The sequence below is a fragment of the Pseudophryne corroboree genome, unplaced genomic scaffold, assembly GCF_028390025.1.
Source record: "Pseudophryne corroboree isolate aPseCor3 unplaced genomic scaffold, aPseCor3.hap2 scaffold_149, whole genome shotgun sequence".
NCBI classification, from domain to species: domain Eukaryota; kingdom Metazoa; phylum Chordata; class Amphibia; order Anura; family Myobatrachidae; genus Pseudophryne; species Pseudophryne corroboree.
The window spans coordinates 632,374-656,405 of record NW_026968120.1 but is presented as its reverse complement, the minus strand read 5'-3'; the positions used below and the strand labels follow the sequence as shown (position 1 = coordinate 656,405).

The window sequence follows — 24,032 nt, the reverse complement described above, 5'->3', positions numbered from 1 at the left end:
GGGGCAAGGCTTCAAAATGGGGTCTGCAACGGAGGAGACACAGGGGGCGTGGTCACAGCGGCTGTATGACATCACATTCAGCCGCTGTGATCACAAAAATGGTGGCGGCTTCCTGCGCGCACATACAGTCTGCACCAGCAGAAGGCTACACCATTTTTTATGATCACGCTGAACTGCAGTGCGACTGCAATTACAGCATGGTCAAGAAGGGAGGCGTCATGCTGGGTGGCCATGTCCTGTCACTGTGCAGGAGCCAGCACCGCTCACACACTAGTCCCCGGGTGCAGCCCCCAACCCCCGGGACACCCGGAGCAACAAAATGTAGATTCAGGCCACCAGGCCACGCCCCTACCTATGAAACCATGCCTCCTTTTTACCATTGCGCTGCTAATCTGCGTGCACTGCATTACAATCTCCTTCGCCACCTCTCTAGGTGTCACCAGTGATAGTGACACCTCTGCCATGCTTGTAGCAGCTGGTCCTAAGATCTACGCCTCAAGCCCTGAGTGTTTGCCCTTGTGACTTGTTGATCATCATAGCGAAGCAGATGCTTACAGAAAACTGCAGGGGCTTAGATTGAAAATAAAAAAATTGATGGGTATAAGGTAGAGAGGAGCGGGTTCGGTTCTCCGAGAACCGAATTCCCCACGAACTCCACGTGGTTTACACTGGTCCGAGGCAGGCTCGGTTGTTCCCGCCTGACTCGGAAAACCTGAACAAGGGAAAATGTCATCATCCCGCTGTCGGATTCTCGCGAGATTCGGATTTCATATAAAGAGCTGCGTGTTGCCGCCATTTTTACTCGTGCATTGAAGAGAGAGTGGAGAGGACGTGGCTATGTTCTCTCAGTGGAAATCTCAATATCAGTGCTCAGTATCAGTGGTTACTTATTGCTGCTCAGTAATACTAGTAGTGTGTCTCTCCTGCTCAGTGTCAGTTCTCAGTAGTATCCTCATCAGTGCTCAGTATCACTGCTCATTGTCTTGTGCTGCATTGTGGTGCTCAGCATACTACAGTACATTACTAATAGTCCAGTGCTGCATCTTGCTGCTCAGTGTCAGTTCTAGTATCCTCATCAGTGCTCACTATCACTGCTCATTACATTGTGGTGTTCTGTATACTACAGTAACATAGTAATATAGTAACATATAGTAATATAGTTTTTGAGGTTGAAAAGAGGCAAATTGCCCATCGTGTTCAACCTGTTTTAAGTTGTGATGATTCTACATACTTGCTGAATAATGTTTTATGACTAGTTAACTACTACAACTCATGTTACCCCCGGATTAACCATGTTGATATTTTAAGTATTATAACCTTGGATAGCTTTTTCATTCAGAAATGTATCCATTCCTTTTTTAAATCCAATTACAGAGTCCACCATTACCACCTTCCCTGGCAGGGAATTCCACATCCTGATTGCCCTAACAGTGAAGATCATAGTATCTCACCTGGCAGGTAAGTAGGAGTTGGGCTAGAGCTGTGGAGGATTGCTGCTTGGGCACCCCCTGTCAAGTGAAGGAGATCCAACTGAGGCAGCACAAGGGAACTCTCGAAAGAAGAACAAGGCTAGAGGAAGATCTGAGACAAAGAAATCTGACTTTTACCAGAGCTGACCAGAGGAAAGCACAAACACAGTCCCCCACTACCACAAATAATGCAGTCGAGTTTCCCACATTTGGGGAAATCACAGGGGTCAGCATACCCAGAATGCAATGAATGAACCTCACCATGGGAGAACAATCTTCATGACCATGGTATCTCCTATGCAAAATAAGTATGATTTGGGATAGGGCTGGGGAGGGCCGCTGCTCAGGCACATCTCTGTCAAGTAAAGGAGATTCAACTGAGGCAGCACAAGGGAACTCTCATCTGGGGACAACAACTGCAGGGAGAACACATATTTTCAGATGAACATGGGAGGGCAGAAGGCTGCCTAAAACTGAAGCACCCCCAAACAACAAACCAAATGCAACTACTAGTGCAAGCATTCCTGGGGGAAGGCCTGCAGCAGATGGATTTGCATATGGTGATGTCATCCAAGCAGTGGGTCAAAGTTGGCTTCAACCCTCGTCTGCATATGAAAAGAAAAAAGGGGTGTGCAGGGCATGGCGGTCTTTTGCGGCGCTTGGATGACCCCTAGTTCGCATTAAACACCTCCACCCTCCTTCGGTGTGGAGCTCATGTTGGCTATGCCCCAGCCCCTGAAGCATTCAAGCTGATTTCTTGCAGCAGCTGGGCACTGTAACAGCTCCAGAGCTGCTCTGTAAAGCAAGTAAAAGGGTGTGGGCCCTGCAGCACTACCTGTAGTTTGCATTGTGCGTTGGAAGGCACAAAGTAAGCAGACGGGAGAAGTCAGGATAGTGCACAAGGGTATAGAAGGAGGGGCTCAAGAAAAAAGAAGTGGAAACAGACAGCAAACTAGGCTGGAGAGAGACCTGAGACAAAGAGATCTGAATTATATGAGAGCCGACCAGGGGAAACACAAATTATGCAGTCAAGTTTCCCACATTTGGGGAAATCGCAGGGGCAGCACACCCAGAGTGCAATGGGTGATCCTTGCCCTGGGAGAAGCATCTTCATGATCATAGTATCTCACCTGGCAGGTAAGTAGGAGTTGGGCTAGAGCTGGGGAGGGTCGCTGCTCGGGCACCCCCCTGTCAAGTGAAGGAGATCCAACTGAGGCAGCACAAGGGAACTCTCGAAAGAAGAACAAGGCTAGAGGAAGATCTGAGACAAAGAAATCTGACTTTTACCAGAGCTGACCAGAGGAAAGCACAAACACAGTCCCCCACTACCACAAATAATGCAGTTTAGTTTCCCACATTTGGGGAAATCACAGGGGTCAGCATACCCAGAATGCAATGGATGAACCTAACCCTGGGAGAACAATCTTCATGACCATGGTATCTCCTATGCAAAATAAGTATGATTTGGGATAGGGCTGGGGAGGGCCGCTGCTCAGGCACATCTCTGTCAAGTAAAAGAGATTCAACTGAGGCAGCACAAGGGAACTCTCATCTGGGGACAACAACTGCAGGGAGAACACATATTTTCAGATGAACATGGGAGGGCAGAAGGCTGCCTAAAACTGACGCACCCCCAAACAACAAACCAAATGCAACTACTAGTGCAAGCATTCCTGGGGGAAGGCCTGCAGCAGATGGATTTGCATATGGTGATGTCATCCAAGCAGTGGGTCAAAGTTGGCTTCAACCCTCGTCTGCATATGAAAAGAAAAAAGGGGTGTGCAGGGCATGGCGGCCTTTTGCGGCGCTTGGATGACCCCTAGTTCGCATTAAACACCTCCACCCTCCTTCGGTGTGGGGCTCATGTTGGCTATGCCCCAGCCCCTGGAGCATTCAAGCTGATTTCTTGCAGCAGCTGGGCACTGTAACAGCTCCAGAGCTGCTCTGTAAAGCAAGTAAAAGGGTGTGGGCCCTGCAGCACTACCTGTAGTTTGCATTGTGCGTTGGAAGGCACAAAGTAAGCAGACGGGAGAAGTCAGGATAGTGCACAAGGGTATAGAAGGGAGGGGCTCAAGAAAAAGTAGTGGAAACAGACAGCAAACTAGGCTGGAGAGCGACCTGAGACAAAGAGATCTGAATTATATGAGAGCCGACCAGGGGAAACACAAATTATGCAGTCAAGTTTCCCACATTTGGGGAAATCGCAGGGGCAGCACACCCAGAGTGCAATGGGTGAGCCTTGCCCTGGGAGAAGCATCTTCATGATCATAGTATCTCACCTGGCAGGTAAGTAGGAGTTGGGCTAGAGCTGGGGAGGGTCGCTGCTCGGGCACCCCCCTGTCAAGTGAAGGAGATCCAACTGAGGCAGCACAAGGGAACTCTCGAAAGAAGAACAAGGCTAGAGGAAGATCTGAGACAAAGAAATCTGACTTTTACCAGAGCTGACCAGAGGAAAGCACAAACACAGTCCCCCACTACCACAAATAATGCAGTTGAGTTTCCCACATTTGGGGAAATCACAGGGGTCAGCATACCCAGAATGCAATGAATGAACCTAACCCTGGGAGAACAATCTTCATGACCATGGTATCTCCTATGCAAAATAAGTATGATTTGGGATAGGGCTGGGGAGGGCCGCTGCTCAGGCACATCTCTGTCAAGTAAAGGAGATTCAACTGAGGCAGCACAAGGGAACTCTCATCTGGGGACAACAACTGCAGGGAGAACACATATTTTCAGATGAACATGAGAGGGCAGAAGGCTGCCTAATACTGAAGCACCCCCAAACAACAAACCAAATGCAACAACTAGTGCAAGCATTCCTGGGGGAAGGCCTGCCGCAGATGGATTTGCATATGGTGATGTCATCCAAGCAGTGGGTCAAAGTTGGTTCAAACACCTTTGCAAAGTTCTATAAGTTTGATACCCTGGCTGAGGAGGACCTCCTGTTTGCTCAATCGGTGCTGCAGAGTTATCCGCACTCTCCTGCCCGTTTGGGAGCTTTGGTATAATCCCCATGGTCCTTACGGAGTCCCCAGCATCCTCTAGGACGTAAGAGAAAATAAGATTTTAAACCTACCGGTAAATCTTTTTCTCGTAGTCCGTAGAGGATGCTGGGTGCCCGTCCCAAGTGCGGTCTACTTCTGCAAGACTTGTATATAGTTATTGCTTACATAAGGGTTATATGTTAGTTTTCATCGGTCTTGGACTGATGCTATGTTGTTTTCATACTGTTAACTGGGTAGTATATCACAAGTTATACGGTGTGATTGGTGTGGCTGGTATGAATCTTGACCTTGGATTAACAAAAATCCTTTCCTCGTACTGTCCGTCTCCTCTGGGCACAGTTTCTCTAACTGAGGTATGGAGGAGGGGCATAGAGGGAGGAGCCAGTGCACACCCAGATCTAAAGTCTTTCTTAAAGTGCCCATGTCTGCTGCGGAGCCCGTCTATCCCCCATGGTCCTTACGGAGTCCCCATCATCCTCTACGGACTACGAGAAAAAAAAATTACCGGTAGGTTTAAAATGTTATTTTTTTCTCTGCAACCCACTGCTAAATTGTGCTTCCTAGCTGTTTTTTATAAAATCACTTAATTAAATCTAACTCTGATTACGTCAGAGAAGGCCAGGTACCCTACACCATAAGAGGGGGTTTGAAATTTTGACTTGTCTACTTAAAGATCACCAAAATCTGATGACAAGGTCAATTACATCCCTGGGTGGGATTGAACCACCAACCTTTTGGTTAATAGCCCATGTAAGTGCAAGAAATCCTGAAGCACTCACTCATCATGGGAAAGTACCAATGTGTATCTTACAAAAATTCTCCAGATTATTGACTTTTTAAAGTTTTTCTAGGAAACGTTCTAGATGAATGATTATTAGCCTTTGTCAGTATTGACTTTTGCAAGGTGTCTCTGTGGCGCAATCGGTTAGCATGTTTGGCTATTAACCAAAAGGTTGGTGGTTCAATCCCACCCAGGGATGTAATTGACCTTGTAATCAGATTTTGGTGATCTTTAAGTAGACAAGTCAAAATTTCAAAAAAAACCCTTATGGTGTAGGGTACCTGGCCTTCTCTGATGTAATCAGAGTTAGATTTGATTAAGTGATTTTATAAAAAAACAGCTAGGAAGCACAATTTAGCAGTGGGTTGCAGAGAAAAAAAAATATGCTGGCAGAAAAGTCCAATTGAGTGATTAAACAGCTCTTCATTTTCTGATTTTATGTTTATGCTAACAAAATTGCTCTCTGAAAAGTGTCCACAAAGCCAAGTCTCTGATTAACACCTTTGTAGGAATGGTTTTTCACCTATTACTGAAATAAACTTGCTTCATTGGAAAGGCATCAAAGATGCATCCTCATTTCAATGTCTACTGAAATAATACAGGTTGACACCAGGAAACGTCACTGCATCCTTGCTGCTTCCTCATGGGGAAGTCTGTTTAATGTGAAAACAAGGTGATATCTAATCAGCACACAGGTAAGGAATTAAGAAAATCTTTCTTTATGGGTGAAGATGTTTCTCACAAATTGTTGTCCCAATGCATCATTGAAATTCAAGATGGAAGATGATTTTCATATATCACTTGTACATTTTGCATTGCTCTTCTGGTGACAATGTAGTTTGTTTTTGTCAATTACCATTTCAGTAATAGGGTAAAGAAAATTAAGTGGATTTTTTAAAGAAAACAATGCTGTCAATATACTATTAAAACAAATTAAAATGATAAAAGTTATTGTACTTTAAGTAAAAATAAAAGAGCCAAAATATCAATCCCAGTTTTTGATTACTTTAATTATAAAAAAAAAAATGCACATAGCAGAGGATAGTTTCGATCAATCAACCTCTGGGTTATGGGCCCAGCATGCTTCCATTGCACTACTCTGCTGCTCATGGAAGTGTAAGAGATCCTGAAGACTAAATTGATTAAAGGCCTAAAAGTACTGGACTATAAGGAAAGACTTACTAGGCTGAATATTTATACACTAGAAAAGAGGTGCCTAAGAGGAGATATTATTAATATCTTCAAATATGTAAAGATACATAACAAAGAGTTATCAGAGGAATTATTTATTAAAAGAACACGTGGTCACTCGCTGCGACTGGAGGAAAGTTCAGAACGCAATGGAGGAAAGGTTTCTTCACTGTTAGGGCAATCAGGATGTGGAATTCCCTGCCAGGGAAGGTGGTAATGGCGGACTCTGTAATTGGATTTAAAAAAGGAATGGATACATTTCTGAATGAAAAAGCTATCCAAGGTTATAATACTTAAAATATCAACATGGTTAATCCGGGGTTAACATGAGTTATAGTAGCTAACTAGTCATAAAACATTATTCAGCAAGTATGTAGAATCATCACAACTTAAAACAGGTTGAACACGATGGGCAATTTGCCTCTATTCAACCTCAAAAACTATGTTACTATATTACTATGTTATTGTAGTATACAGAACACCACAATGCAATGAGCAGTGATAGTGAGCACTGATGAGGATACTAGAACTGACACTGAGCAGCAAGATGCAGCACTGGACTATTAGTAATGTACTGTAGTATGCTGAGCACCACAATGCAGCACAAGACAATGAGCAGTGATACTGAGCACTGATGAGGATACTACTGAGAACTGACACTGAGCAGGAGAGACACACTACTAGTATTACTGAGCAGCAATAAGTAACCACTGATACTGAGCACTGATATTGAGATTTCCACTGAGAGAACATAGCCACGTCCTCTCCGCTCTCTCTTCAATGCACGAGTAAAAATGGCAGCAACGCGCAGCTCTTTATATGGAATCCGAATCTCGCGAGAATCCGACAGCGGGATGATGACATTTTCCCTTGTTCAGGTTTTCCGAGTCAGGCGGGAACAACCAAGCCAGCCTCGGACCAGTGTAAACCACGTGGAGTTCGTCGGGAATTCGGTTCTCGGAGAACCGAACCCGCTCCTCTATATATACTATATTACTATGTTACTGTAGTATACAGAACACCACAATGCAATGAGCAGTGATAGTGAGCACTGATGAGGATACTAGAACTGACACTGAGCAGCAAGATGCAGCACTGGACTATTAGTAATGTACTGTAGTATGCTGAGCACCACAATGCAGCACAAGACAATGAGCAGTGATACTGAGCACTGATGAGGATACTACTGAGAACTGACACTGAGCAGGAGAGACACACTACTAGTATTACTGAGCAGCAATAAGTAACCACTGATACTGAGCACTGATATTGAGATTTCCACTGAGAGAACATAGCCACGTCCTCTCCGCTCTCTCTTCAATGCACGAGTAAAAATGGCAGCAACGCGCAGCTCTTTATATGGAATCCGAATCTCGCGAGAATCCGACAGCGGGATGATGACATTTTCCCTTGTTCAGGTTTTCCGAGTCAGGCGGGAACAACCGAGCCAGCCTCGGACCAGTGTAAACCACGTGGAGTTCGTGGGGAATTCGGTTCTCGGAGAACCGAACCCGCTCCTCTCTACCTTATACCCATCAATTTTTTTATTTTCAATCTAAGCCCCTGCAGTTTTCTGTAAGCATCTGCTTCGCTATGATGATCAACAAGTCACAAGGGCAAACACTCAGGGTTTGAGGCGTAGATCTTAGGACCAGCTGCTACAAGCATGGCAGAGGTGTCACTATCACTGGTGACACCCAGAGAGGTGGCGAGGGAGATTGTAATGCAGTGCGCGCAGATAAGCAGCGCAATGGTTAAAAGGAGGCATGGTTTCATAGGTAGGGGCGTGGCCTGGTGGCCTGAATCTACATTTTGTTGCTCCGGGTGTCCCGGGGGTTGGGGGCTGCACCCGGGGACTAGTGTGTGAGCGGTGCTGGCTCCTGCACAGTGACAGGGCATGGCCACCCAGCATGACGCCTCCCTTCTTGACCATGCTGTAATTGCAGTCGCACTGCAGTTCAGCGTGATCATAAAAAATGGTGTAGGCTCCTGCTGGTGCAGACTGTATGTGCGCGCAGGAAGCCGCCACCATTTTTGTGATCACAGCTGCTGAATGTGATGTCATACAGCCGCTGTGACCACGCCCCCTGTGTCTCCTCCGTTGCAGACCCCATTTTGAAGCCTTGCCCCCGCACCGCTCCATCCCTGACTTGGAAATGGAGTGTTGCTGACCCACCTCTCCCCCCCTTCCCCGCCCCGATTGACAGGCAGAGGCGATCACATTCTCTGCGGGGTGCCGCAGAAAATGCAGGCACATGCGTATGCTCTTAGCAATTTTTGCAGTTGGATCGCTTATTGTGATTGCAATCCAACCTGAATCAGGCCCTATTACCTATCACAATGCGCTGCGGGCAGTACAAAATTGGGTTAATATAGGAGAAAAAACCCCAGACCTGTGCTCCTTAACTGTACCTGGTGGCTAGTGGAGCGGCTGCCCAGTAATCAGTGTCCACCGCAGTGCGCACACGGCCCACCCCCTACGGCCTCGCTCCCCTTCATCAGCGGCCTCGTGATCCGGAAGGGTGGTGTGTGTGTGACTGACCTTAGGATGAAACCGGAGCCTCCGCTGCAGTGACCCAGCAACCAGGGCACGGGAGTATACAGCGCCGCTGGGAGTGATGAAGCTGCAGTAAAGATGTCTATTAGACCTAGCCTGCTGCAGCCCTTGTAGATTCTCATAAAACAAGTTCTTCTTTTCTTGTCAAAATTAATAGCTAAGAATAGGCTGCCTGAGGCAGGCCCCTGTTAATTGGCCTGCTACTGAAGGCACCAACTACAAACTGAGCTCCCTGTTCATGGAAGCGGGGTTATAGAGGAGAATGCACTGAGCTTCTTGGGAACAGTCAAAAGCTTTGAGCCGGTTGGTGCCTCAGATCAAGATCCTACTCTACACCCCAATGTGAATCCTTGTGGAGTCCAGTGTACCCCACAGAAGAAATTAATGTGTCACACCCATTGGCAGCAACCTTAGAATAGCTGCTGACGGGCACAATTGAGAAAGGAAGGGGGGGGGGGACATTTGAATCCAGCACATAGATGCAATTCAAATATGTAATTTGTACCTTCCTATTTTAAAATATAATGGATGAACCTCACCCTGTGAGAACAATCTTCATGATCAAGAGATCTAATATGTAAAATAAGTATGAGTTGGGATAGGGCTGGGGAGGGTGGCAGCTCGGGCAGCCCCTCCCCCGTCAAGTTAAGGAGATTCAACTGAGGAAGCACAAGGGAACTCTCGTCTGGGGACAACAACTGCAGGGAGACCACATCTTTTCAGATGAACATGGGAGGGCGGAAGGCTGCCTAATACTGAAGCACCATCAAATATCAAACCATATCCAACAACTAGTACAAGCATTCCTGGGGGAAGGTCTGCAGCAGACGGATTTGCATACGGTGATGTCATCCAAGCAGTGGGCCAAAGTTGGCTGGAACTCTCATCTGCATATAAAAAGAGAAAAGGGGCATGCAGGGCATGGCGGCCTTTTGCAGTGCTTGGATGACCCCTAGTTCGCATTAAACACCCCCACCCTCCTTTGGTGTGGGGCTCATGTTGGCCATGCCCCATCCCCTGAAGCATTCATGCTGATTTCTTGCAGCAGCTGGGCACTGTAACAGCTCCAGAGCTGCTCTGTAAGGCAAGTAAAAGGGTGTGGGCCCTGCAGCACCACCTGTAGTTCGCATTGTGCGTTGGAAGGCACAAAGTAAGCAGACGGGAGGAGAAGTCAGGATAGTACACAAGGGCATCCTTTTCTCTTAGTCCGTAGAGGATGCTGGGGTCACATTAAGAACCATGGGGTATAGACGGGATCCGCAAGAGACATGGGCACTTTAAGACTTTCAAAGGGTGTGAACTGGCTCCTCCCTCTATGCCCCTCCTCCAGACTCCAGTTATAGGAACTGTGCCCAGGGAGACGGACATTTCGAGGAAAGGATTTATTGTTAAACTAAGGTGAGCATCTTACCAGCTCACACCTTAAGCATGCCGCAGAACGTGGCATTCAACAGAACACAAGCCAACGGCATGAACAATTGCAGCAAAAAGCTGACCAGAACCGTAACACAACATGTGTATAACCACAAGTAATAACTGCAGACACAGTATGGACTGGGACGGGTGCCCAGCATCCTCTACGTACTAAGAGAAAAGGATTTACCGGTAGGTATTAAAATCCTATTTTCTCATACGACCTAGAGGATGCTGGGGTCACATTAAGAACCATGGGGTTATACCAAAGCTCTTGAACGGGTGGGAGAGTGCGTACGACTCTGCAGCACCGAATGACCCAACTTGAGGTTATCATCAGCCAAGGTATCAAACTTGTAAAACTTAGCAAAAGTGTTTACTAAATAGCTGCTCGGCAAAGTTGCAATGCCGAGACTCCCCGACCAGCTGCCCAGGATGAACCCACCTTTCTAGTAGAATGGGTCTTCACCTAATTCAGTAACGGCAATCCTGCCGTGGAATGAGCATGCTGAATCTTACCACAGATCCAGCGCATAATGGTCTGCATGGAAGCAGGACACCCAATCATGTTGGGAGCATACAGGACAAACAGAGCCTCTGTTTTCCTAATCTGAACCGTTCTGGTGACATAAATTTTCAAAGTTCTGACCACAGCCAGAGACTTTGACTCAACGAAGGTGTCAGTGGCCAAAGGCACCATGTGGAAAGATGAACCACCTTCGGCAGAAATTGTTGACGTGTCCTCAATTCTGCTCTATCTTCTTGTGATACTGCATGGTTTGTACTGTTTTCCATGTGCTCCCAGATCTTTCAAGCAAGTAGCATGGTCAAGAAAGTTCTGTTTGAAAAGAAACAAACATTTACTGTCATTGTTATGCAAATAAACTTACATTAAAGCTAACAAGAAAGCACACTCGTTCTGTCTTTAAACTGATAAAAGAAACCCCAATAATATGGGGCATGCAAAAATTGAGATAAAACTCAGTTTTGCTCCTCTCCACGGAAATCTTTAATAAAAGGCGAAATATTTGTTAGTTCTGAAGAGAAACCAGAGCATGACCAAGATTCCACCTGTCGCCTGAGTGCCATGCCAGCAGTTCTCATTCAGCTCAAAGTGAGCACCCAATTTGAATGAAAGAAAGCAGATTTCTCACCAGGCTTCCCCTTGCTATAAACATGGTTTGTACTCTTTTCCATGTTCTCCCAGATCTTTCAAGCAATTAGTATAGTCAAGAAAGTTCTGTTTGAAAAGAAACAAACATTTACTGTCATTTCTACGCAAATGAGCTTACATTAAAGCACACTCGTTCTATCTTTAAACTGATAAAAGAAACCCCAATAAGACGGGGCATGCAAAAATTTAGATAAAACTCAGTTTTGCTCCTCTCCACGGAAATCTTTAGTAAAAGGCGAAAGATTTGTTCGTTCTGAAGAGAAACCAGAGCATGACCAAGATTCCACCTGTCGCCTGAGTGCCATGCCAGCAGTCCTCATTCAGCTCAAAGTGAGCACCCAATTTGAAAGAAAGAAAGCAGATTTCTCACCAGGCTTCCCCTTGCTATAAGCATGGTTTGTACTCTTTTTCATGTGCTCCCAGATCTTTCAAGCAATTAGTATGGTCAAGAAAGTTCTGCTTGAAAAGAAACAGACATTTATTGTCATTGTTATGCAAATAAACTTACATTAAAGCTAACAAGAAAGCACACTCGTTCTGTCTTTAATCCGATAAAAGAAACCCCAATAATATGGGGCATGCAAAAATTGAGATAAAACTCAGTTTTGCTCCTCTCCACGGAAATCTTTAGTAAAAGGCGAAAGATTTGTTCGTTCTGAAGAGAAACCAGAGCATGACCAAGATTCCACCTGTCGCCTGAGTGCCGTGCCAGCAGTCCTCATTCAGATCAAAGTGAGCGCCCAATTTGAAAGAAAGCAGATTTCTCACCTGTCTTCTCCTTGCTATAAGCATGGTTTGTACTGTATTCCATGTGCTCCCAGATCTTTCAAGCAAGTAGCATGGTCAAGAAAGTTCTGTTTGAAAAGAAACAAACATTTACTGTCATTTCTATGCAAATGAGCTTACATTAAAGCACACTCATTCTATCTTTAAACCGATAAAAGAAACCCCAAAAAGATGGGGCATGCAAAAATTGAGATAAAACTCGGTTTTGCTCCTCTCCACGGAAATCTTTAGTAAAAGGCGAAAGATTTGTTCGTTCTGAAGAGAAACCAGAGCATGACCAAGATTTTTATCTGAAAATATGTGTTCTCCCTGCAGTTGTTGTCCCCAGATGAGAGTTCCCTTGTGCTGCCTCAGTTGAATCTCCTTTACTTGACAGGGGGATGCTCGAGCAGCGACCCTCCCCAGCTCTAGCCCAACTCCTACTTACCTGCCAGGTGAGATACTATGATCATGAAGGTGCTTCTCCCAGGGCAAGGCTCACCCATTGCACTCTGGGTGTGCTGCTTCTGCGATTTCCCCAAATGTGGGAAACTTGACTGCATAATTTGTGTTTCCCCTGGTCGGCTCTCGTATAATTCAGATCTCTTTGTCTCAGGTCTCTCTCCAGCCTAGTTTGCTGTCTGTTTCCACTTCTCTTTTCTTGAGCCGCTCCCTTCTATGCCCTTGCGCACTATCCTGACTTCTCCCGTCTGCTTACTTCGTGCCTTCCAACGCACAATGCAAACTACAGGTAGTGCTGCAGGGCCCACACCCTTTTACTTGCCTTACAGAGCAGCTCTGGAGCAGTTACAGTGCCCAGCTGCTGCAAGAAATCAGCTTGAATGCTTCAGGGGCTGGGGCATAGCCAACATGAGCCCCACACCGAAGGAGGGTGGAGGTGTGTAATGCGAACTAGGGGTCATCCAAGCGCCGCAAAAGGCCGCCATGCCCTGCACGCCCCTTTTCTCTTTTCATATGCAGACGAGGGTTGAAGCCAACTTTGACCCACTGCTTGGATGGCATCACCATATGCAAATCCATCTGCTGCAGGCCTTCCCCCAGGAATGCTTGCACTAGTTGTTGCATTTGGTTTGTTGTTTGGGGGTGCTTCAGTATTAGGCAGCCTTCTGCCCTCCCATGTTCATCTGAAAATATGTGTTCTCCCTGCAGTTGTTGTCCCCAGATGAGAGTTCCCTTGTGCTGCCTCAGTTGAATCTCCTTTACTTGACAGAGATGTGCCTGAGCAGCAGCCCTCCCCAGCCCTATCCCAAATCATACTTATTTTGCATAGGAGAGACCATGGTCTTGAAGATTGTTCTCCCAGGGTGAGGTTCATTCATTGCATTCTGGGTATGCTGACCCCTGTGATTTCCCCAAATGTGGGAAACTCAACTGCATTATTTGTGGTAGTGGGGGACTGTGTTTGTGCTTTCCTCTGGTCAGCTCTTTTAAAAGTCAGATTTCTTTGTTTCAGTTCTTCCTCTAGCCTTGTTCTTCTTTCGAGAGTTCCCTTGTGCTGCCTCAGTTGGTTCTCCTTCACTTGACAGGGGGGTGCCCGAGCAGCGACCCTCCCCAGCTCTAGCCCAACTTCTACTTACCTGCCAGGTGAGATACTATAATCATGAAGGTGCTTCTCCCAGGGCAAGGCTCACCCATTGCACTCTGGATGTGCTGCCCCTGCGATTTCCCCAAATGTGGGAAACTTGACTGCATAATTTGTGTTTCCCCTGGTCGGCTCTCGTATAATTCAGATCTCTTTGTCTCAGGTCTCTCTCCAGCCTAGTTTGCTGTCTGTTTCCACTTCTCTTTTCTTAAGCCGCTCCATTCTATGGCCTTGCGCACTATCCTTACTTCTCCCGTCTGCTTACTTTGTGCCTTCCAATGCACAATGCAAACTACAGGTAGTGCTGCAGGGCCCACACCCTTTTACTTGCCGTACAGAGCAGCTCTGGAGCTGTTACAGTGCCCAGCTACTGCAAGAAATCAGCTTGAATGCTTCAGGGGCTGGGGCATAGCCAACATGAGCCCCACACCAAAGGAGTAGGAGGTGTTTAATGCGAACTAGGGGTCATCCAAGCGCCGCAAAAGGCCGCCATGCCCTGCACGCCCCTTTTCTCTTTTTCATATGCAGACGAGGGTTGAAGCCAACTTTGACCCACTGCTTGGATGACATCACCATATGCAAATCCATCTGCTGCAGGCCTTCCCCAAGGAATGCTTGCACTAGTTGTTGCATTTGGTTTGTTGTTTGGGGGTGCTTCAGTATTAGGCAGCCTTCTGCCCTCCCATGTTCATCTGAAAATATGTGTTCTCCCTGCAGTTGTTGTCCCCAGATGAGAGTTCCCTTATGCTGCCTCAGTTGAATCTCCTTTACTTGACAGAGATGTGCCTGAGCAGCGGCCCTCCCCAGCCCTATCCCAAATCATACTTATTTTGCATAGGAGATACCATGGTCATGAAGATTATTCTCCCAGTGTGAGGTTCATTCATTGCATTCTGGGTATGCTGACCCCTGTGATTTCCCCAAATGTGTGAAACTCGACAGCATTATTTGTGGTAGTGGGGGACTGTGTTTGTGTTTTCCTCTGGTCAGCTCAGGTAAAAGTCAGATTTCTTTGTCTCAGATCTTCCTCTAGCCTTGTTCTTCTTTCGAGAATTCCCTTGTGCTGCCTCAGTTGGATCTCCTTCACTTGACAGGGGGGTACCCGAGCAGCGACCCTCCCCAGCTCTAGCCCAACTCCTACTTACCTGCCAGGTGAGATACTATGATCACGTAGGTGCTTCTCCCAGGGCAAGGCTCACCCATTGCACTCTGGGTGTGCTGCTCCTGCGATTTCCCCAAATGTGGGAAACTTGACTGCATAATTTGTGTTTCCCCTGGTCGGCTCTCGTATAATTCAGATCTCTTTGTCTCAGGTCTCTCTCCAGCCTAGTTTGCTGTCTGTTTCCACTTCTCTATTCTTAAGTGCCTTCCAATGCACAATGCAAACTACAGGTAGTGCTGCAGGGCCCACACCCTTTTACTTGCCGTACAGAGCAGCTCTGGAGCTGTTACAGTGCCCAGCTGCTGCAAGAAATCAGCTTGAATGCTTCAGGGGCTGGGGCATAGCCAACATGAGCCCCACACCGAAGGAGGGTGGGGGTGTTTAATGCGAACTAAGGGTCATCCAAGCGCCGCAAAAGGCCGCCATGCCCTGCATACCCCTTTTCTCTTTTCATATGCAGATGAGGGTTCCAGCCAACTTTGGCCCACTGCTTGGATGACATCACCGTATGCAAATCCGTCTTCTGCAGAACTTCCCCCAGGAATGCTTGTACTAGTTGTTGCATTTGGTTTGTTGTTTGGGGGTGCTTCAGTATTAGGCAGCCTTCTGCCCTCCCATGTTCATCTGAAAATATGTGTTCTCCCTGCAGTTGTTGTCCCCAGATGGGAGTTCCCTTGTGCTGCCTCAGTTGAATCTCCTTTACTTGACAGAGATGTGCCTGAGCAGCGGCCCTCCCCAGCCCTATCCCAAATCATAGTTATTTTGCATAGGAGATACCATGGTCATGAAGATTGTTCTCCGAGGGTGAGGTTCATTCATTGCATTTTGGGTATGCTGATCCCTGTGATTTCCCCAAATGTGGGAAACTCGACTGCATTATTTGTGGTAGTGGGGGACTGTGTTTGTGCTTTCCTCTGGTCAGCTCTGGTAAAAGTCAGATTTCTTTGTCTCAGATTTTCCTCTAGCCTTGTTCTTCTTTCGAGAGTTCCCTTGTGCTGCCTCAGTTGGATCTCCTTCACTTGACAGGGGGGTACCCGAGCAGCAACCCTCCCCAGCTCTAGCCCAACTCCTACTTACCTGCCAGGTGAGATACTATGATCATGAAGGTGCTTCTCCCAGGGCAAGGCTCACCCATTGCACTCTGGGTGTGCTGCTCCTGCGATTTCCCCAAATGTGGGACACTTGACTGCATAATTTGTGTTTCCCCTGGTCGGCTCTCGTATAATTTAGATCTCTTTGTCTCAGGTCTCTCTCCAGCCTAGTTTGCTGCCTGTTTCCACTTCTCTTTTCTTGAGCCGCTCCCTTCTATGCCCTTGCGCACTATCCTGACTTCTCCCGTCTGCTTACTTTGTGCCTTCCAACGCACAATGCGAACTACAGGTAGTGCTGCAGGGCCCACACCCTTTTACTTGCCTTACAGAGCAGCTCTGGAGCTGTTACAGTGCCCAGCTGCTGCAAGAAATCAGCTTGAATACTTCAGGGGCTGGGGCATAGCCAACATGAGCCCCACACCGAAGGAGAATGGAGGTGTTTAATGAGAACTAGGGGTCATCCAAGCGCCGCAAAAGGCCGCCATTCCCTGCATAACCCTTATTCTCTTTTCATATGCAGATGAGGGTTCCAGCCAACTTTGGCCCACTGCTTGGATGACATCACCGTATGCAAATCCGTCTTCTGCAGACCTTCTCCCAGGAATGCTTTTACTAGTTGTTGCATTTGGTTTGTTGTTTGGGGGTGCTTCAGTATTAGGCAGCCTTCTGCCCTCCCATGTTCATCTGAAAATATGTGTTCTCCCTGCAGTTGTTGTCCCCAGATGAGAGGTCCCTTGTGTTGCCTCAGTTGAATCTCCTTTACTTGACAGAGATGTGCCTGAGCAGCGGCCCTCCTCAGCCCTATCCCAAATCATACTTATTTTGCATAGGCGATACCATGGTCATGAAGATTGTTCTCCCATGGTGAGGTTCATTCATTGCACTCTGGGTATGCTGACCCCTGTGATTTCCCCAAATGTGGGAAACTCGACTGCATTATTTGTGGTAGTGGGGGACTGTGTTTGTGCTTTCCTCTGGTCAGCTCTGGTAAAAGTCAGATTTCTTTGTCTCAGATCTTCCTCTAGCCTTGTTCTTCTTTCGAGAGTTCCCTTGTGCTGCCTCAGTTGAATCTCCTTCACTTGACAGGGGGTGCCCGAGTAGCAATCCTCCACAGCTCTAGCCCAACTCCTACTTACCTGCCAGGTGAGATACTATGATCTTCACTGTTAGGGCAATCAGGATGTGGAATTCCCTGCCAGGGAAGGTGGTAATGGCGGACTCTGTAATTGGATTTAAAAAAGGAATGGATACATTTCTGAATGAAAAAGCTATCCAAGGTTATAATACTTAAAATATCAACATGGTTAATCCGGGGGTAACATGAGTTATAGTAGCTAACTAGTCATAAAACATTATTCAGCAAGTATGTAGAATCATCACAACTTAAAACAGGTTGAACACGATGGGCAATTTGCCTCTATTCAACCTCAAAAACTATGTTACTATATGTTACTATATTACTATGTTACTGTAGTATACAGAACACCACAATGTAATGAGCAGTGATAGTGAGCACTGATGAGGATACTAGAACTGACACTGAGCAGCAAGATGCAGCACTGGACTATTAGTAATGTACTGTAGTATGCTGAGCACCACAATGCAGCACAAGACAATGAGCAGTGATACTGAGCACTGATGAGGATACTACTGAGAACTGACACTGAGCAGGAGAGACACACTACTAGTATTACTGAGCAGCAATAAGTAACCACTGATACTGAGCACTGATATTGAGATTTCCACTGAGAGAACATAGCCACGTCCTCTCCGCTCTCTCTTCAATGCACGAGTAAAAATGGCGGCAACGCGCAGCTCTTTATATGGAATCCGAATCTCGCGAGAATCCGACAGCGGGATGATGACATTTTCCCTTGTTCAGGTTTTCCGAGTCAGGCGGGAACAACTGAGCCTGCCTCGGACCAGTGTAAACCACGTGGAGTTCGTCGGGAATTCGGTTCTCGGAGAACCGAACCCGCTCCTCTCTACCTTATACCCATCAATTTTTTTATTTTCAATCTAAGCCCCTGCAGTTTTCTGTAAGCATCTGCTTCGCTATGATGATCAACAAGTCACAAGGGCAAACACTCAGGGCTTGAGGCGTAGATCTTAGGACCAGCTGCTACAAGCATGGCAGAGGTGTCACTATCACTGGTGACACCCAGAGAGGTGGCGAGGTAGATTGTAATGCAGTGCGTGCAGATAAGCAGTGCAATGGTAAAAAGGAGGCATGGTTTCATAGGTAGGGGCGTGGCCTGGTGGCCTGAATCTACATTTTGTTGCTCCGGGTGTCCCGGGGGTTGGGGGCTGCACCCGGGGACTAGTGTGTGTGCGGTGCTGGCTCCTGCACAGTGACAGGGCATGGCCACCCAGCATGACGCCTCCATTCTTGACCATGCTGTAATTGCAGTCGCACTGCAGTTCAGCGTGATCATAAAAAATGGTGTAGCCTCCTGCTGGTGCAGACTGTATGTGCGCGCAGGAAGCCGCCACCATTTTTGTGATCACAGCGGCTGAATGTGATGTCATACAGCCGCTGTGACCACGCCCCCTGTGTCTCCTCCGCTGCAGACCCCATTTTGAAGCCTTGCCCCCGCACCGCTCCATCCCTGACTTGGAAATGGAGTGTTGTTGACCCCCCTCTCCCCCCCCCGCCCCGATTGACAGGCAGAGGCGATCGCATTCTCTGCGGGGTGCCGCAGAAAATGCAGGCACATGCGTATGCTCTTAGCAATTTTTGCAGTTGGATCGCTTATTGTGATTGCAATCCAACCTGAATCAGGCCCTATTACCTATCACAATGCGCTGCGGGCAGTACAAAATTGGGATAATATAGGAGTAAAACTCCCAGACCTGTGCTCCTTAACTGTACCTGGTGGCTAGTGGAGCGGCTGCCCAGTAATCAGTGTCCACGCCAGTGCGCACACGGTCCACCCCCTACGGCCACGATCCCCTTCATCAGCGGCCTCGTGATCCGGAAGGGCGGTGTGTGTGTGACTGACCTTAGGAAGAAACTGGAGCCTCCGCTGCAGTGACCCAGCAACCAGGGCACGGGAGTATACAGCGCCGCTGGGAGTGATGAAGCTGCAGTAAAGATGTCTATTAGACCTAGCCTGCTGCAGCCCTTGTAGATTCTCATAAAACAAGTTCTTCTTTTCTTGTCAAAATTAATAGCTAAGATTAGGCTGCCTGAGGCAGGCCCCTGTTAAGTGGCCTGCTACTGAAGGCACCAACTACAAACTGAGCTCCCTGTTCATGGAAGCGGGGTTATAGAGGAGGATGCGCTGAGCATCTTGGGAACAGTCAAAAGCTTTGAGCCGGTTGGTGCCTCAGATCAAGATCCTACTCTACACCCCAATGTGAATCCTTGTGGAGTCCAGTGTACCCCACAGAAGAAATTAATGTGTCACACCCATTGGCAGCAACCTTAGAATAGCTGCTGACGGGCACAATTGAGAAAGGAAGGGGGGGGGGATATTTGAATCCAGCACATAGATGCAATTCAAATATGTAATTTGTACCTTCCTATTTTAAAATATAATGGATGAACCTCACCCTGTGAGAACAATCTTCATGATCAAGAGATCTCATATGCAAAATAAGTATGAGTTGGGATAGGGCTGGGGAGGGTGGCTGCTCGGGCAGCCCCTCCCCCGTCAAGTTAAGGAGATTCAACTGAGGACGCACAAGGGAACTCTCGTCTGGGGACAACAACTGCAGGGAGACCACATCTGTTCAGATGAACATGGGAGGGTGGAAGGCTGCCTAATATTGAAGCACCATCAAATATCAAACCATATGCAACAACTAGTACAAGCATTCCAGGGGGAAGGTCTGCAGAAGACGGATTTGCATACGGTGATGTCATCCAAGCAGTGGGCCAAAGTTGGCTGGAACCCTCATCTGCATATGAAAAGAGAAAAGGGGCATGCAGGGCATGGCGGCCTTTTGCGGTGCTTGGATGACCCCTAGTTCGCATTAAACACCCCCACCCTCCTTTGGTGTGGGGCTCATGTTGGCCATGCCCCATCCCCTGAAGCATTCAAGCTGATTTCTTGCAGCAGCTGGGCACTGTAACAGCTCCAGAGCTGTTCTGTAAGGCAAGTAAAAGGGTGTGGGCCCTGCAGCACCACTGTCATGCCTTCAGCATTTGCTTTGTGTAGATCTGATTACTTTTACTACAGAAAGTTGTATTATTGCCCCATCTAGTGGTCAGTCCCATCAATTAATTTGACCCTCATAGCCTCTTGTAGCCAGTCTTGCAATGCATTCTGGGATGAAGAAGCTGGGATCAGCCTTTCTACTTCCCTCATGGTCCCAGACAGTCATGCTTTACATGGGTCCAACTCTCATATAGCATTCGATGGTGAGTTTGTATATTAAATGTCTCATCTCAACCTGTTTAGCCAGTGAGTAATGTTAGCTGCACTGTAGTTTATACTTGCACATGTAATCACATGTTTGCACAGCCTATGTTATATGTACTTGTGTATATCCATTTTGCTTTTCACATGCATATCATAATTGCATATTCTTGTTTCATTAACAGTTTTACCTCATTATCACATATCATCATATCGTATTGTACATCAAATCAACGCATCATATCTGTGATCCCTTTACTGAATAATAAAACACCGTTCTACAAACACCTCTTCTGAACAGATTATTGAAAAGTAAAGGTGGTTATACTGTAGGCTTCAAATTTGCCAGAAAGGGCTTAGTGAGAGGCTGAACAGTAAAACATCGAATGCTACAAGCAGATGGACTCTCTAACACTGACTCCGTCAGTAAATCATTGCCTGTCAGCAGTGGGGACATATACTGACTTACAGAGCCGTTACACTGCCAGCCACAGCTATCTGCATATGACAGCCACACAGTTTCTATACAGTCTACCAACTATGGCAGCTCAGCAATAGGAGTACCGCCATTTGACTACACAGAAACCTGTACAAGTCAGTGCAGCCACGCTTATAAGGCAACACAACAGTCTCTTCACAGTCAAGCAGCTTCATAACAGTTCAAAGATACTGACTCCTCAGAGATCTGCGACCAGTCTGAACAGTTACTTGCAGACAGCATTACAGCAGTCTCTACACAATCAAACATCTCTACCAGATCACCATGTCACAGAAAACGATATCCTCATACAAAACAAGGTCCCAAGTCTCTGGTTCCTCCAAATCCTTGTCTGTCAGTAATGCAGCCATCATGGCACGTGCAAAAGCGGAAGCCGCAAAAGTAAGGGCTAACTTTGCCGAGCAGGAGATGCAATTAAAAATCGAGAGCAAACGCTTAGAAGCAATCGGCGAGAAGCTCGCTGCAGAGAAGGAGGCAGCGGCTGCCATAGCTGAAGCAGAAATCTTGGAGACTGCAGAACTCCCTGATATAAGAAGAACCAATGTACTTGACACAGAGAATGGATCTCAGGATTCACTGCAACGCACATCAGAATACGTACGTCAAGTCTCAAAAAGGAGTAGCAACCCTCCATCTTTACAAGGTACGCATTCAGACCTCATGCAAACAAATCAAGTACACTCTACAGCGCCACCACCAGTGGACAACAGACCACACATTTGCAAGCAAGAGAATCCTAGACACTGTGAACCTATGAGGGACAACTCTTCCCCACCTCAGATGTCTGAATCTGCAAACTCCAAGAAAGACACAGCCTACTTCACACAGAAGCGGTGTGATACCAACCGTCGGGAACCAGACAACACTAACAGGTATGACTACACACCATATACCTACCGTGTTAATGTACCGACATCTCCAAGAGCCAATCAGGACACATTAGACTTTGCTAAATTTCTCACCCGCCGTGAATTAGTCACGATTAGTATTTCAAAGTTCAATGATCGCCCTGAGAACTTCAGAGCCTGGCAGTCCTCTTTTCAAAACGCTATCAGAGGAATAGACCTTTCACATAGTGAAGAGATAGACCTCTTAATTAAATGGCTTGGGAATGAATCTGCAGAACATGCTAGAAGGATAAGAGTGATTAACATTAACCACCCTGAGAATGGACTTAGGATGATCTGGGATAGACTTAATGAGTGCTATGGCTCACCAGAGATAATAGAGAGTGCTCTGTTCAAAAGAATAGACGATTTCCCCAGGTTACCCAACAAAGGCTATCAGAGACTCAGAGAACTAAGTGACTTACTAAAAGAACTTCAAGTAGCTAAATGTGAGGGAGATTTACCAGGACTTGCCTTCCTTGACACAGCCAGAGGCGTTAACCCTATAGTGCAGAAACTACCGTATAATCTGCAGGAACAATGGATCAACCATGGCTCCAAATATAAGCGGCAGAACAAAGTGCAATTTCCACCATTCTCAGTTTTCGTGGACTTTGTACACCAGCAAGCTATGACCAGGAATGATCCTAGTTTTGCCTTTACCTTGACAAATACTGCACCTATGGTACCTAACCCCCGCAAAACATCAGTTGCAGTTCACAAGACTAATGTGCATTATTCAGATTCTTTCCGCAGGTCTACCAGCTTTAATCGCCAAGAGACCACAGACAAAGATCCAGCCAAGCAATGTCCTCTGCATCACAAACCGCATCCTCTCCTGAAATGCAGAACCTTCAGAGAAAAGTCCCTGGAGAACCGCAAAGCCTTCTTAAAGGAGAATAGGATCTGCTACAAGTGCTGTTCCTCCACATCACACCTCGCCAAGGACTGCAAGGTTAGTGCTAACTGCACAGAATGCCACAGCACAGACCACAATACCGCTCTACACCCTGGTCCTCCCCCATGGGCTTTGCAACACAGTTATACCGATACAGAGCATGGCGGGGAGCACAGTGTAGAACAAAAAGACACTGTTGCAGTCACACCAGAAATAACTTCACAATGTACCGAAGTCTGCAAAGATGCCATTAGCGGTAGATCCTGCTCCAAAATATGTTTAGTCAAAGTTTACCCCAAAGGCCATCCAGACAAAGCCGTTAAACTTTATGCAATCCTAGATGACCAAAGTAACAGGTCTCTAGCCAGATCAATCTTCTTTGAGACCTTTAATGTTAAAGGACCCAGCACTCCTTACTCCTTAAGATCCTGCGCAGGGAGTTTTGAGACAACAGGAAGGAGAGCAACTGGCTATCAAATTGAGTCCTTGGATGGGAAGACATGTCTCTCTTTACCAACTATCACAGAGTGTGACGAGATTCCAGACAATAGGAGTGAGATTCCTACACCAGATGTAGCTAAACACCATACACATTTGAAACGCATAGCACATCTGATACCAGAACTGGATCCACATGCCCAAATAAATCTACTCATTGGGAGGGATATCCTACAAGTCCACAAAGCCAGAAGTCAGATTAATGGTCCACATAACGCACCTTACGCTCAAAGACTGGATCTGGGATGGGTAATAATAGGAGAAGTATGTCTTGGAGATGTGCATAAACCAGATTCTGTCAACAGCATGCTTACCTGTACTTTAGAAAATGGACGCCCTTCTCTATTCCAGCCATGTCATAACCATTTCCTCATAAAGGAATTACCACACTGTACCTTCATAGACTCAACTAGTGACAACCATATCTGTGACAACTATCAAGATCATCTGGGACACGCAGTCTTCCAGAGAACAAAGAAGGATGACCAGGTGGCAATGTCCATAGAGGACAAACTATTCTTGGAAATAATGGAGAAAGGACTAGTCAAGGATGATGCCAACAGCTGGGTTGCTCCTCTACCCTTTAGAACACCCAGACAACGCCTTCCTAATGACAGAGAACAAGTACTCAAACGCTTCTCTTCACTTAAACACAACTTTCACAGGAAACCA

At 46.8% G+C, this 24,032-nt stretch overlaps 15 non-coding genes and 3 pseudogenes across 15 annotated transcripts; 9 read left to right on the top strand and 9 right to left on the bottom strand.

The window, feature by feature from the left end:
• Positions 1-1,617: 1,617 nt before the first annotated feature.
• Positions 1,618-1,781, bottom strand: LOC134998912 (U1 spliceosomal RNA). The gene has a single exon (XR_010201075.1). It is a non-coding gene; the product is annotated as a U1 spliceosomal RNA (small nuclear RNA).
• A 691-nt stretch (positions 1,782-2,472) lies between these two features.
• On the bottom strand, positions 2,473-2,614 carry LOC134998422 (U1 spliceosomal RNA; annotated as a pseudogene).
• Positions 2,615-2,766: 152 nt separating this feature from the next.
• On the bottom strand, positions 2,767-2,930 carry LOC134998908 (U1 spliceosomal RNA). Its single transcript, XR_010201072.1, has one exon. It is a non-coding gene; the product is annotated as a U1 spliceosomal RNA (small nuclear RNA).
• A 691-nt stretch (positions 2,931-3,621) lies between these two features.
• On the bottom strand, positions 3,622-3,763 carry LOC134999228 (U1 spliceosomal RNA; annotated as a pseudogene).
• A 152-nt stretch (positions 3,764-3,915) lies between these two features.
• Positions 3,916-4,079, bottom strand: LOC134998766 (U1 spliceosomal RNA). Its single transcript, XR_010200936.1, has one exon. It is a non-coding gene; the product is annotated as a U1 spliceosomal RNA (small nuclear RNA).
• A 1,304-nt stretch (positions 4,080-5,383) lies between these two features.
• Positions 5,384-5,457, top strand: TRNAN-AUU (transfer RNA asparagine (anticodon AUU)). Its single transcript has one exon. It is a non-coding gene; the product is annotated as a tRNA-Asn (tRNA).
• A 5,903-nt stretch (positions 5,458-11,360) lies between these two features.
• LOC134998721 (U5 spliceosomal RNA) lies at positions 11,361-11,476 on the bottom strand. The gene has a single exon (XR_010200892.1). It is a non-coding gene; the product is annotated as a U5 spliceosomal RNA (small nuclear RNA).
• A 274-nt stretch (positions 11,477-11,750) lies between these two features.
• Positions 11,751-11,866, bottom strand: LOC134998684 (U5 spliceosomal RNA). The gene has a single exon (XR_010200854.1). It is a non-coding gene; the product is annotated as a U5 spliceosomal RNA (small nuclear RNA).
• A 286-nt stretch (positions 11,867-12,152) lies between these two features.
• Positions 12,153-12,268, bottom strand: LOC134998642 (U5 spliceosomal RNA). Its single transcript, XR_010200813.1, has one exon. It is a non-coding gene; the product is annotated as a U5 spliceosomal RNA (small nuclear RNA).
• Positions 12,269-12,538: 270 nt separating this feature from the next.
• LOC134998657 (U5 spliceosomal RNA) lies at positions 12,539-12,654 on the bottom strand. The gene has a single exon (XR_010200827.1). It is a non-coding gene; the product is annotated as a U5 spliceosomal RNA (small nuclear RNA).
• Positions 12,655-12,798: 144 nt separating this feature from the next.
• LOC134998340 (U1 spliceosomal RNA) lies at positions 12,799-12,961 on the top strand. The gene has a single exon (XR_010200624.1). It is a non-coding gene; the product is annotated as a U1 spliceosomal RNA (small nuclear RNA).
• Positions 12,962-13,632: 671 nt separating this feature from the next.
• Positions 13,633-13,796, top strand: LOC134998793 (U1 spliceosomal RNA). Its single transcript, XR_010200962.1, has one exon. It is a non-coding gene; the product is annotated as a U1 spliceosomal RNA (small nuclear RNA).
• Positions 13,797-13,948: 152 nt separating this feature from the next.
• Positions 13,949-14,111, top strand: LOC134998480 (U1 spliceosomal RNA). The gene has a single exon (XR_010200713.1). It is a non-coding gene; the product is annotated as a U1 spliceosomal RNA (small nuclear RNA).
• Positions 14,112-14,782: 671 nt separating this feature from the next.
• Positions 14,783-14,946, top strand: LOC134999085 (U1 spliceosomal RNA). The gene has a single exon (XR_010201249.1). It is a non-coding gene; the product is annotated as a U1 spliceosomal RNA (small nuclear RNA).
• A 152-nt stretch (positions 14,947-15,098) lies between these two features.
• On the top strand, positions 15,099-15,261 carry LOC134998372 (U1 spliceosomal RNA). The gene has a single exon (XR_010200653.1). It is a non-coding gene; the product is annotated as a U1 spliceosomal RNA (small nuclear RNA).
• A 615-nt stretch (positions 15,262-15,876) lies between these two features.
• LOC134998949 (U1 spliceosomal RNA) lies at positions 15,877-16,040 on the top strand. The gene has a single exon (XR_010201110.1). It is a non-coding gene; the product is annotated as a U1 spliceosomal RNA (small nuclear RNA).
• Positions 16,041-16,192: 152 nt separating this feature from the next.
• Positions 16,193-16,334, top strand: LOC134998391 (U1 spliceosomal RNA; annotated as a pseudogene).
• Positions 16,335-17,027: 693 nt separating this feature from the next.
• On the top strand, positions 17,028-17,191 carry LOC134998940 (U1 spliceosomal RNA). The gene has a single exon (XR_010201102.1). It is a non-coding gene; the product is annotated as a U1 spliceosomal RNA (small nuclear RNA).
• Positions 17,192-24,032: the final 6,841 nt, after the last annotated feature.